We start from the raw sequence: 10868 nt of genomic DNA on the forward strand, positions 1-10868 counted from the left end.
GAAAAGGCCTTTTCTGCTGTCCAGCAAAACTGAAAAATCTACGAAAATTCTATTTCTTTTTATTTATTCTGTTAATAGTCTTTCTCTCAATCCTACTTTTTAAAACAGTAAAAAACTTTAGTGTGAAGAGCAGGGCGTAGAGAAGAGAACAACCCCTTTCATAAATGGGATAATATCTGTTCGTTCTAAGTTTTAATGTCGCTCCTTACATTCAGTTAAAAAGTATTTTTTTGTTTAATTTCTGAACATTTTTGAGTGGATGCATGTTTTGATCTTGGCTCTCCCCATATGAATAATTAAAACGTAATTTGCATATTAATTTTTTTTTTGGCTAAATGGCTTTCTCACAGTTTTGATGGGACGATTTTAAGATAAAGGGAGCGGGGAAGGAGGCCTAGTCGCCCTCCAATTTTCTTGGTTACTTAAAAAGGCAACTGGAACTCTTAGTTTTAACGGAAATTTTTATTAGTAAGAAATATGCATAATTCCGAATTATTTTCCATAACTAACTTCTATATTCGCATGTTTTTATTACGTATGTGAGGGGGATCGCCCCTCGTCAATAACTCACTCTTTGCACTAAAGCTTAAATTTTGTCCAATTCCTTAAGAATGACCCCTGAATCACAACGGCCGTAGAATAAATAGTTCAAATTACTAAAAAATGCTTTAGTGTAAAGAGTGAGGTATTAAGAGGAGGTTATTCCTATATACATAACAATATCTGTTCGATTTAAGTTTTGATGCTTCCCCTAAGTTTCATTTGAATAAACTCTTGGTATTTAATTTTTTCAGTATTTATTAAACAATGCAAGAAAATCCTGCGTCCCTTCATGAAAATTGTCTTCCCCCATGACCAATTTCTTGGTGGAAAGATCCACCACCTAACCCCATCCCCTCAACCCCTCCTACACCTACCAAAAAAAACCCATCAAAACGGCTTTACACTTCTCAATAACTTTTACTATATGTAAACACAGGTCAAAGTTTGTAACTTGCAGCTCCTCCCACGGGGATTGGGGGGGAATGGTAGCTCCAATTTTTCGGTCACTTAAAAAGGGCAATAAAACTTTTAATTTCCGTTAGAATGAGCACTCTTGTGACATTCTAGGACCACAGGGTCGATACGATCACCCCTAAGGAAAAAACAAAAACAAAAGAAACAAACAAACAAACAAATAAACACGTATCCGTGATCTGTCTTCTGGTAAAAAACAAAAATTCCACATATTTTGCAAAAATGAGCTTGCAACTTTCACAGTTGGGTTCTCTGATGCGCTGAATCTTATTGTGTGATTTTCGTTAAGATTCTTTTACTTTTATAGGTTGTTTTCCCCTATTTTCTAAAAATGGCAAATTTCTCAGCTTGTTGCTTTTGATAGGTAAGATTAAAACTTTATGAAACTCAAATATTTAAAATCAGCATTAAGATATGATTCTTTTGATGTAACTATTGGTATCAAAATTCCGTTTTTTAGAGTTTCGGTCACTATTGAGCCGGGTCGCTCTTTACTGCAGTTCGTTACCAAGAACTATTTAATATGCAAATCAAGCTTGGAACGAACAAAAATATTTTGCTATTGAAGTACAAATGAAATCCGAAGCGAACAAAAACTAAATAATGAAAGATAGCAAATTAACCTACAATAGGTACTACTATAAATGAATTAATAAATCTTAAAACGAATAAAACTTAAATTGAATATGCGAATCAAGCATAGAACGAAAAAATAATCACTCCAAACAAGATTTGGGTCTTTCCTCTTTCTTGCACTGTCAAAGTCTAAAACCCCCTGCGTCAGTGGGACTTTCCTGAAAACTAAACGTGTAAATTAAACTGAAGGTTTCATTGATAATACTAAAGCTTTTGAAAGATCGTCAGTTCAGCATTTTGTTTCACTGTAATTTTATATTCATTTTCAATGCTGTAATAACTGTAAAAGAAATTATTTGTAATACAATTCGTTTTCAGTGAAGTATCAATGACACAATAGGCTTTAGATTTTTATAGTGAAGGAAGGGGGCAGTATCCAAACTCTAGTTTTTAGTGAAGCTATATTTGTCTTCAACAGTATTAAAAAGAGCAAATAAAATTAAATTGAATATTTAACATATGATGATATTAATTGCTGAAAGCTCATAAGTTTAAAATCATAATCATAAAATTTATATATACATATATATATATATATATATATATATATGAAAATAAGTTGTATGTTACTGTGTTTGTACGCATATGACGTCATTATAACGTCATTATATGACGTTACAATATATATGTATCTATATATATAAAAATAAGTTGTCTGTCTGTGTGTCTGTCAGGTGACGTCATGTTTCTGTGTCGACTGACGTAATGAAGTTAGTTGTCGTCATTTTTGCTATGACGGTGACGCCATTAAAGATATTTAAGACATATATGTTCACGTAGAAATCTATTAATGTTTAAGTTTAAAATGACTGATGAACCTACAATGGCAAAAGCCGATGAAGATGCTCAAAGAGTCTATGCCAAAGAACTTGCTGCTGATAGAGAAAGTCAGAAAAGAAAGCGTGCCGAGGAATCAAAAGAACAGCAAGGAAACAGGCTTGAGGCTGATAGAGAAAGAAAGAACAGAAAGCGTGCCGAGGAACTACCAGAGCAACGCGAAAGCAGACTTGCTGCTAAAAGAGAAAGTGCAAATAGAAGGCGTGCCGAGGAATCACAAAAACAGAAAGAAATCAGGCTTGCTGCTGATAGAGAAAGTAAGAAAAGAAAGCGTGCCGAGGAATCACAAGAACAGCAAGAAATCAGGCTTGCTGCTGATAGAGAAAGTAAGAAAAGAAAGCGTGCCGAGGAATCAGAGCAACCTGAAAGTTATCGCCTGGCATTCAGGTACAGCCCAGTCGATGATTATAGCTTGAGTAGATGTGTTCAAATCGGGACAATGTCTAAAATTTGTCCCTATTGCAAGGCCTTGAAATTCAATGGTGAAACAATGGGAATGGCAAAAACGAGGTTTGCCACACGCACATATACTAATCTGGCTACATAAAAAAATTACTTCGAACGAAATTGATGATGTGATTTCCACTGAAATACCTGATAAAAATGTCGATAAGGGGTTACATGATATTATTGTAAAAAATATGATACATGGACCTTGCGGTGCACTGAACGAAAATTCACCATGCATGGCAAAAGGAAGGTGCACAAAGCAATATCCTCCACTTTTAGTATCCAACACAATTACTGGCAATGATGGTTACCCATAATATAGAAGAAGATCTACTGAAGATGGTGGTAAAACAGCAATAATAAAAAAGTGTAACGGTACCACCATCGAAGTAGATAACCAGTGGGTTGTTCCATATTCCCCATCATTATCAAAAACATTTAATGCACACATAAACGTTGAATACTGTAACTCCGTAAAGGCCATCAAATACATATGTAAATACGTCAACAAAGGCAGTGACATGGCATTTTTTGGCTTGCAGCCCGAAATCAAAGATTTCGACGAAATCGTACAATATCAGGCTGGAAGATACATAAGCAGTAATGAAGCTGTTTGGCGAATTCTTTCATTTCCGATACATGAACGTAGTCCAGCTGTTGTTCACTTAGCAGTACATTTACAGAATGGTCAACGTGTTTATTTCTCAGAAACCAACGTGCAACAAAGAGCCCTGAATCCACCGGATACAAAATTAACAGCTTTTTTTCGCTTTGCAAAAATGATTTCTTTTGCAAAAAAACTGCTGTATACTGAAGTGCCTTCGTATTACACGTGGAATACTAAAAATAAAGTATTTGAACGTCGAAAACAGGGTAAGTCAGTCGACGGCCAACCTACCATCTTCAAAGATACCAAGATAGGAAGACTCTACACCGTTCACCCCAATCAACATGAATGCTTCTTTCTACGCTTGCTTTTGGTGAATGTACCCGGTCCGACATCCTTTGAGTATTTGAGAACTGTAAACGGTACTATACATGACACTTACCGTAGTGCATGCCAAGCTCTGAATTTATTGGAGAATGACCAACACTGGGATAACTGCATCAATGACGCGTGCGAAACGTCAACCCCAAGTCAAATTCGTGCATTGTTTGGCATCATTTTAACAACTTGCTCTCCATCAGCTCCTACAGAGTTATGGGAAAAATATAAGTCAAAAATGTCCGAAGATATACTCCATCGAAAACAGTTAGAGACGTCAGATATGACTTTTGATTTTACATCAGAAATTTATAACTACACTTTAGTTTTAAGACATTTATGATACGATAATGCATTGTGTCGATAACAACGTTGGAGAAATTTTCTTTTTGGATGCGCCAGGAGGTACTGGTAAAACGTTTGTGATAAAACTGATTCTGGCATCAATTCGATCAAAAAATGATATAGCGTTGGCAATTGCGTCGTCCGGAATAGCTGCAACATTGCTGCCTGGTGGAAGAACTGCTCATTCCGCTTTGAAATTGCCTCTGAATTTGCATTCTACAGAAACTCCCACGTGCAATATTTCCAAATCATCTGGGATGGGTAAAGTATTGCAGCAATGCAAACTTATTATTTGGGATGAGTGCACAATGGCACACAAAAAATCGCTCGAGGCTCTGGATCAATGCTTGAAAGATTTGAGAGGGAAGTCGAAACCCTTTGGCAGCACATTAATATTGCTTGCGGGAGATTTCAGGCAAACATTACCTATAATACCTAGATCAACTCCTGCAGACGAAATGAATGCTTGCCTGAAAAATTCTAATTTATGGGCACACGTAAAAATATTAAAATTAACTACAAATATGCGTGTCCGATTGCAAAACGATGACTCTGGTCAAACATTTTCAGATCAATTGCTGGCAATTGGAAACGGAAAGCTCCCAGTAGACTCAATTTCAGGACGTATACAACTACCTGCTGATTTCTGTAATTTAGTGACGTCCAAAAGTGAATTGATTGAAAAATTATTTCCGAATATTCTAAAAAATTATAAAAATAATAAATGGCTAAGTGAAAGAGCGATTCTCGCACCCAAAAATATAGACTTCCACGAAATCAACAATATTGTTTTGACCAAGATTCGAGACCAGGCAGTCCTTTACAAGTCAGTCGACACAGTTTTGGAACCAAATGAAGCGGTTAATTATCCATCTGAATTTTTAAATTCCATAGATCTTAAAGGGTTTCCAACACACGTGCTACAACTAAAAATAGGCGTACCAATAATACTTTTAAGAAATATCAACCCACCAAAGCTTTGCAATGGCACGCGACTTGCCGTAAAAAAAAACAATGGAAAACCTAATAGAGGCCACAATCTTGACAGAGCCTTTTGAGGGTGAGGCTGTTCTTATTCCTCGCATTCCCATGATTCCAACGGATCTGCCTTTTCAATTTAAAAGATTGCAATTCCCAATTCGATTAGCATTTGCAATCACCATTAACAAAGCTCAAGGTCAATCATTAGAAAAATGTGGTATAGATCTTAAAACTGATTGTTTTTCCCATGGACAATTGTACGTTGCATGTTCGAGGGTCGGTAAACCTGACAATCTATTTATATGCAGCGACAATTGGACAGCGAAGAATGTTATATATTCGCAAGTTTTACGCAGTTAATTTGTATTGTATCGATCTATCTATCTATCTATACAAAAACGAGTTGTGTGTATGCATGTTTGTTTGTTTGTAAAAAGAGCGTTTGCATATGACGTCATTATTAGTACATACGGCTTTGTATATGCACAGACAATGGGAAAGCCAAGAATGTTGTATATTCGCAATTTTTACGTAGTTTAACTCCTGCAGACGAAATGAATGCTTGCCTGAAAAATTCTAATTTATGGGCACACGTAAAAATATTAAAATTAACTACAAATATGCGTGTCCGATTGCAAAACGATGACTCTGGTCAAACATTTTCAGATCAATTGCTGGCAATTGGAAACGGAAAGCTCCCAGTAGTGGGAAAGCCAAGAATGTTGTATATTCGCAATTTTTACGTAGTTTGAAACACATATATAAATCTATCTATATTCACAGGTGGGACACAGGGACTCAACTACAATGGCGCGTAACTAATATGGCGCGTAACGACTTACGCGCGCGGGGGGGCTTGGGGGGGGGCGCGAAGTGCCCCACCAACTAGGTGCTGGGGTGGCGCGAAGCGCCACCCCAACAGCTAGTATATATATATATATATATATATATATATATATATATATATATATATATATATATATATATATATATATATGTATATATGTATTACTAGCTGTTGGGGTTGCGCTTCGCACTAACCCTACACCTAGTTGGTGGGGGCGCTTCGCACCCCCCCCCCCCCAAGCCCCTCCCGCGCACGTAAGTCGTTACGCGCCATATTAGTTACGCGCCATTTTAGTTGTGTCCCTGTGTCCCACCTGTGAATATATATAAAATATATATATATATAAATATATATATATATATATATATATATATATATATATATATATATATATATATATATATATATATATATATATATATATATATATATATATATATATAATCAAGCGTCGTTGATTGTGATTGCTAATCGAACATTCCCTGTGTCCCCGTTGTCATTTATATCATGCGTTGTTGATGGTGATTGCTAATCGAACATTCCCTGTGTCCCCATCGTCATTTATATATCCCCCTGTGCCCCCCGGCGTCCCCGTTGTAGTTGTGTCCCGGTGTCCTGGTCGTCATTTATATTCCCTGTGTCCCGGTCGTCATTTGTGTCCCGGTCGTCATTTGTGTCCCGTTGTCCTAGTCTGTAATTTTTCTTTGAGTGTCCCGGTCGTCATTTATATTCCCTGTGTCCCGGTCGTCATTTGTGTCCCGGTGCTTTGTTGATGGTGATTGCTAATCGAATATTCCTTTTGTCCCGTTCGCCATTTATATATCCTCCCTGTGTCCCCCGGCGTCCCCGTTGTAGTTTTGTCCCGGTGTCCCGGTCGTCATTTATATTCCCTATGTCCCAATGTCCCGGTCTGTAATTTCGTCAGTCGACAAACATGACGTCAGTCGACACACAAACATGACGTCTGTCAACAGACAAACAACTTATTTTTATATATATAGATAACGTCATTTTTATATGACTTTGTTTATGACGTCATTATAAGAATATAAGGGGACGATTCAAAGAGAAATTTTAGTATAAATCCTACAATTCTAGATTAAACAGCCGAGTAAGCTGCTCAAAGAGTTAATGCCAAAAGGCTTGCGGCTAATAGAGAAAGTAAGAAAAGAAAGCGTGCCGAGGAATCACAAGAACAGCGTGAAAACAGGCTTGCGTCTCAAAGATAAATTACCGAAAAAAATCGTGCCGTGGAATCACAAGAACAACATAAAAACAGGCTCGCAGCTCAAAGAGAAATTACCAAAAAAATTGTGCCGAGGAATCGCAAGAACAATGTGAAAACAGGCTTGAGGCTCAAAGAGATAATGCCAAAAGAAAATGCACGTTGTAAAATTTCTCCCGACGTTGTGGGTCAATCATTTCCCAATTGCAACATCTTTTCCACAAAAACAATGATATAGTGCGCCTGTTCAAAACTACAATCGATATGATGCTTACTGATACGCATAAAATTGTTGTTTCCGCTGAGAAAACGCCTATGGGCGAACATGTGCGTATATACAATGCTCCAACTATCGAAGAAGTGGCAATCGTTATGGTCGGTGGTCAGTTTTTACCTCGAGATATTACTCTTCATAAGCGAAACGCTCAGTTGGTAAGAATTGCTGAAACTCATCGATGCTACGATGCCCTACAATATCCTTTTTTTGGGGATGGAGCCGACGGCTAACACTTTAATAATAAATTGACAGATCCATCCACTAACAAACAAACAGATAAGAAATGCAGTGCAATGAATTATTATTCCTTTGGACTAATGATTCGTCCCAATGACGAAAATTTTATTTTAAAATGCCGTCAATTGTTTCACCAATACATCGTTGATATGTATGCATGTAAGATTATGTAAGATTGAATCAGAATTATTGTTCTAAGCTTTCATCCGTCACGATGTCTACGATCGAAAAGCATAAAGTCCAACTGGCTGCAAAGTCAATTTAGTCCCTTCTTTCGATATTCTTTTGTTATTGTTGTTTTTTCAACGCTGAGGAATAGCCTTTGATCATGTGATTCATGATCGCGTTCTTCTTTGAACACAACGTTTTAAAAGCTTCGATAGGCTGACAGCTTCAGCGTTTGACCGATAGCAAAGAAACAAAACCACTTTACTCGACGAAGCCGGACAAAGGTTGCCGGAACACTTCACGTTGCTCAGGCACCGTAGGTCTAGTTTAATCTAAAATCTATTGAGGCTTAAAGTACGAATAAATCTGTTGAAATTAAAATGGTATAAAAATACTGATACAAAAATAGTAAGCTATACAAACTGCCCTGCCTTAAAAAAATAAAAAGCTGCTCACCATGTGTTGAAAAAATATAATATTTAAAATTTTCAGCACAATATTTTCCCTTTGCACTTACGACCGCTATAGTAAATAAGTTAAGCTTCTTAATGTAAAAAAAGATAGGTCTTGAGCCATCTTTTGAGGTCATGCACTCTTTGTGACAATTTGTATAGGTCACACCTTTTAGCATGTCGCTTAACTTTATGGCATCACTTAGTACCTATGATAGTAATGAACACAGAAAAAGAGGATAAAGATATAACCTGAATATACATAAAATATATATTAAACATTAAAAACTAGTTCTTTTTGGGGTGTAACAAGAAAAACGAACGAAAAGATATAAAGGCATATAAGAAATATATAACGAGGGTTTTAGGTATAGGCAATAAAGCATTAACTAATCACTGTTTCTTTTTAAAATAATGTTTTAATAAACAGTGTCAACTTTGACAAATACCCAAATATTTACTAATCAGAATTTTACTTTTCATAACAACGTAGCGTATCTTTTCACTTTTTAAAGTTCTATATATTTCGCTTGAGTTACAGAATTTACAATTTTACAAGAAAAGTCTATTTCTGTATTTCCACAGCCGCCATATATATTTATTACACGGTTGATGTCTACCTTAATATTTTGGTGAATTCTTATAATGACTAGTTCTGTCAGTTTAAAGCTCTTAGTTAATATATCCTTTTCTATTCATCCTAAAATATTCAAATAAAGATCAAATCGTCAGAGAAATATAAACTCTAACAAAGATGTATGTAGGCATTAAGTCGAAATAGTCCTTAAAAAACAAATAATTATGTGTTTGTTATTTTTGTATTTGATAAGTTAAGTGTAGAATGGGGATTTAATTCCCAAGGTTTCAAGCTGTGATAGATTTCTAATTAACTTTTTCTAATCTTGAGATTTTCATATACTCAATTCAAATTTTAAATCTTGGTATGTCTGTTGATCAAAAAAAAAAAAATTTGAAATTTGACTCAGATGGCTCCAAGATATACTAATTTAATCATTGGGCAAGCTAAATTCCCCCTTCCCCTTATTTGTGGGATTTTGTGGCTCGCATTTCGAGATGAACTTACCCAAATTATAATTCCATATGATAGAATCGTCTAGTTATTTTTTTATATAAATACATGATCTTATTAGAAGCAAAGTGCCAGTTCTTTCCCACAATTCGTTGATATTGAATTAGAAAGGCTATGACTTTCCGTGCTTTTTTTTAGACAATGAGCTTTCCAGCTTAGTTGGTGATCAATTATGGCACGGATTGAATGATTGTTAAGTCGTTTCTCTGAAACAAATAAAATATCCAGGCATAAAAATTTCTCGGCAAAGAAGCAGTTGATATAACATTAATTCTTGCAGCTAATATTAAGCCTTTGTCTAAAGGCTTTTCATTTTGTGATATATGGGCAACACGGAAAGAAAACGAATAAAAAAAGTGTAAGAAAACATATCGGTTGGGCTTCCATCGCTTTATCGTCTCCACTTTGTCCCTAAATGTAAAAGAAAAAGGGACTTGAAAATAATTGTTCAAGCTTTAATTAGTCAGACACAACATAAAAGAAATATCAAAGGCAACAAACATTATCAGGCCATTAAAGAATACTTAATAAGTTTATGTTATATATACTATAAGTTTTGATACAAGATTTTCACTTTACAATACACATTTATAAGCTGGATTTTGGAAGCCAAAACATTATAGGTTTAAATGAATAATAGCAAAAGCAATTTGGATCAGTTGTATTTAGATTTTCGCGAAGCACTTCTTAATTACCTATTACAAATTACAAATAAATGTTATTTGGTTCCTTCGCTTGTCGAAGTCGACAAAAAAGATAAACCAAATATTGGTCCCAAACACTTGTCTTTTTTTATATTTATTTGTTAGCCTGTTCCTGTTGGTTGTTAAGATATTCTTTTTAGTCTTGTATTTATGAAAATATCGTTTTTTAGACCGGCTCCCTATTCTTGTTACGTTACTTGAAGCTGAGAATCCCATAATAATAATTAAACTGGAGAAATCCCCGTGTTGGTGGCAAATTGTGTCACTTAACACGTTTGGCTGCTTGCCAGGGTGTTTTTGGAGATATCGGGTTATGAAGCGTGCCTTACCTTAGACCTTAGTTCATCCTCTGTCCTTAGAAGCACCCAGGACATCCACAGAAATTCTTTTGTCATCTCGGAGGTGTGCTGCAGCTTGTATGTCTTTCCATTCGGGCTGTAGGGACGCTTGTATATTCGAAAAGTCTTTTCTGTGTGAACATTTCATACGGATAAGACTATTTCCCTCCGTTGTGTAGAAAAATCCCTGTAGTTTTTCTTAGTTGATTTACTTTCCTATTCGTCCCTAAAAACCAAATAAACAGCAGCTTGAGTTAAATCCTTACTGCAGGTTGTGTC

The sequence above is a fragment of the Artemia franciscana genome, chromosome 9 (genome assembly GCF_032884065.1).
Source record: "Artemia franciscana chromosome 9, ASM3288406v1, whole genome shotgun sequence".
Classification (NCBI taxonomy): domain Eukaryota; kingdom Metazoa; phylum Arthropoda; class Branchiopoda; order Anostraca; family Artemiidae; genus Artemia; species Artemia franciscana.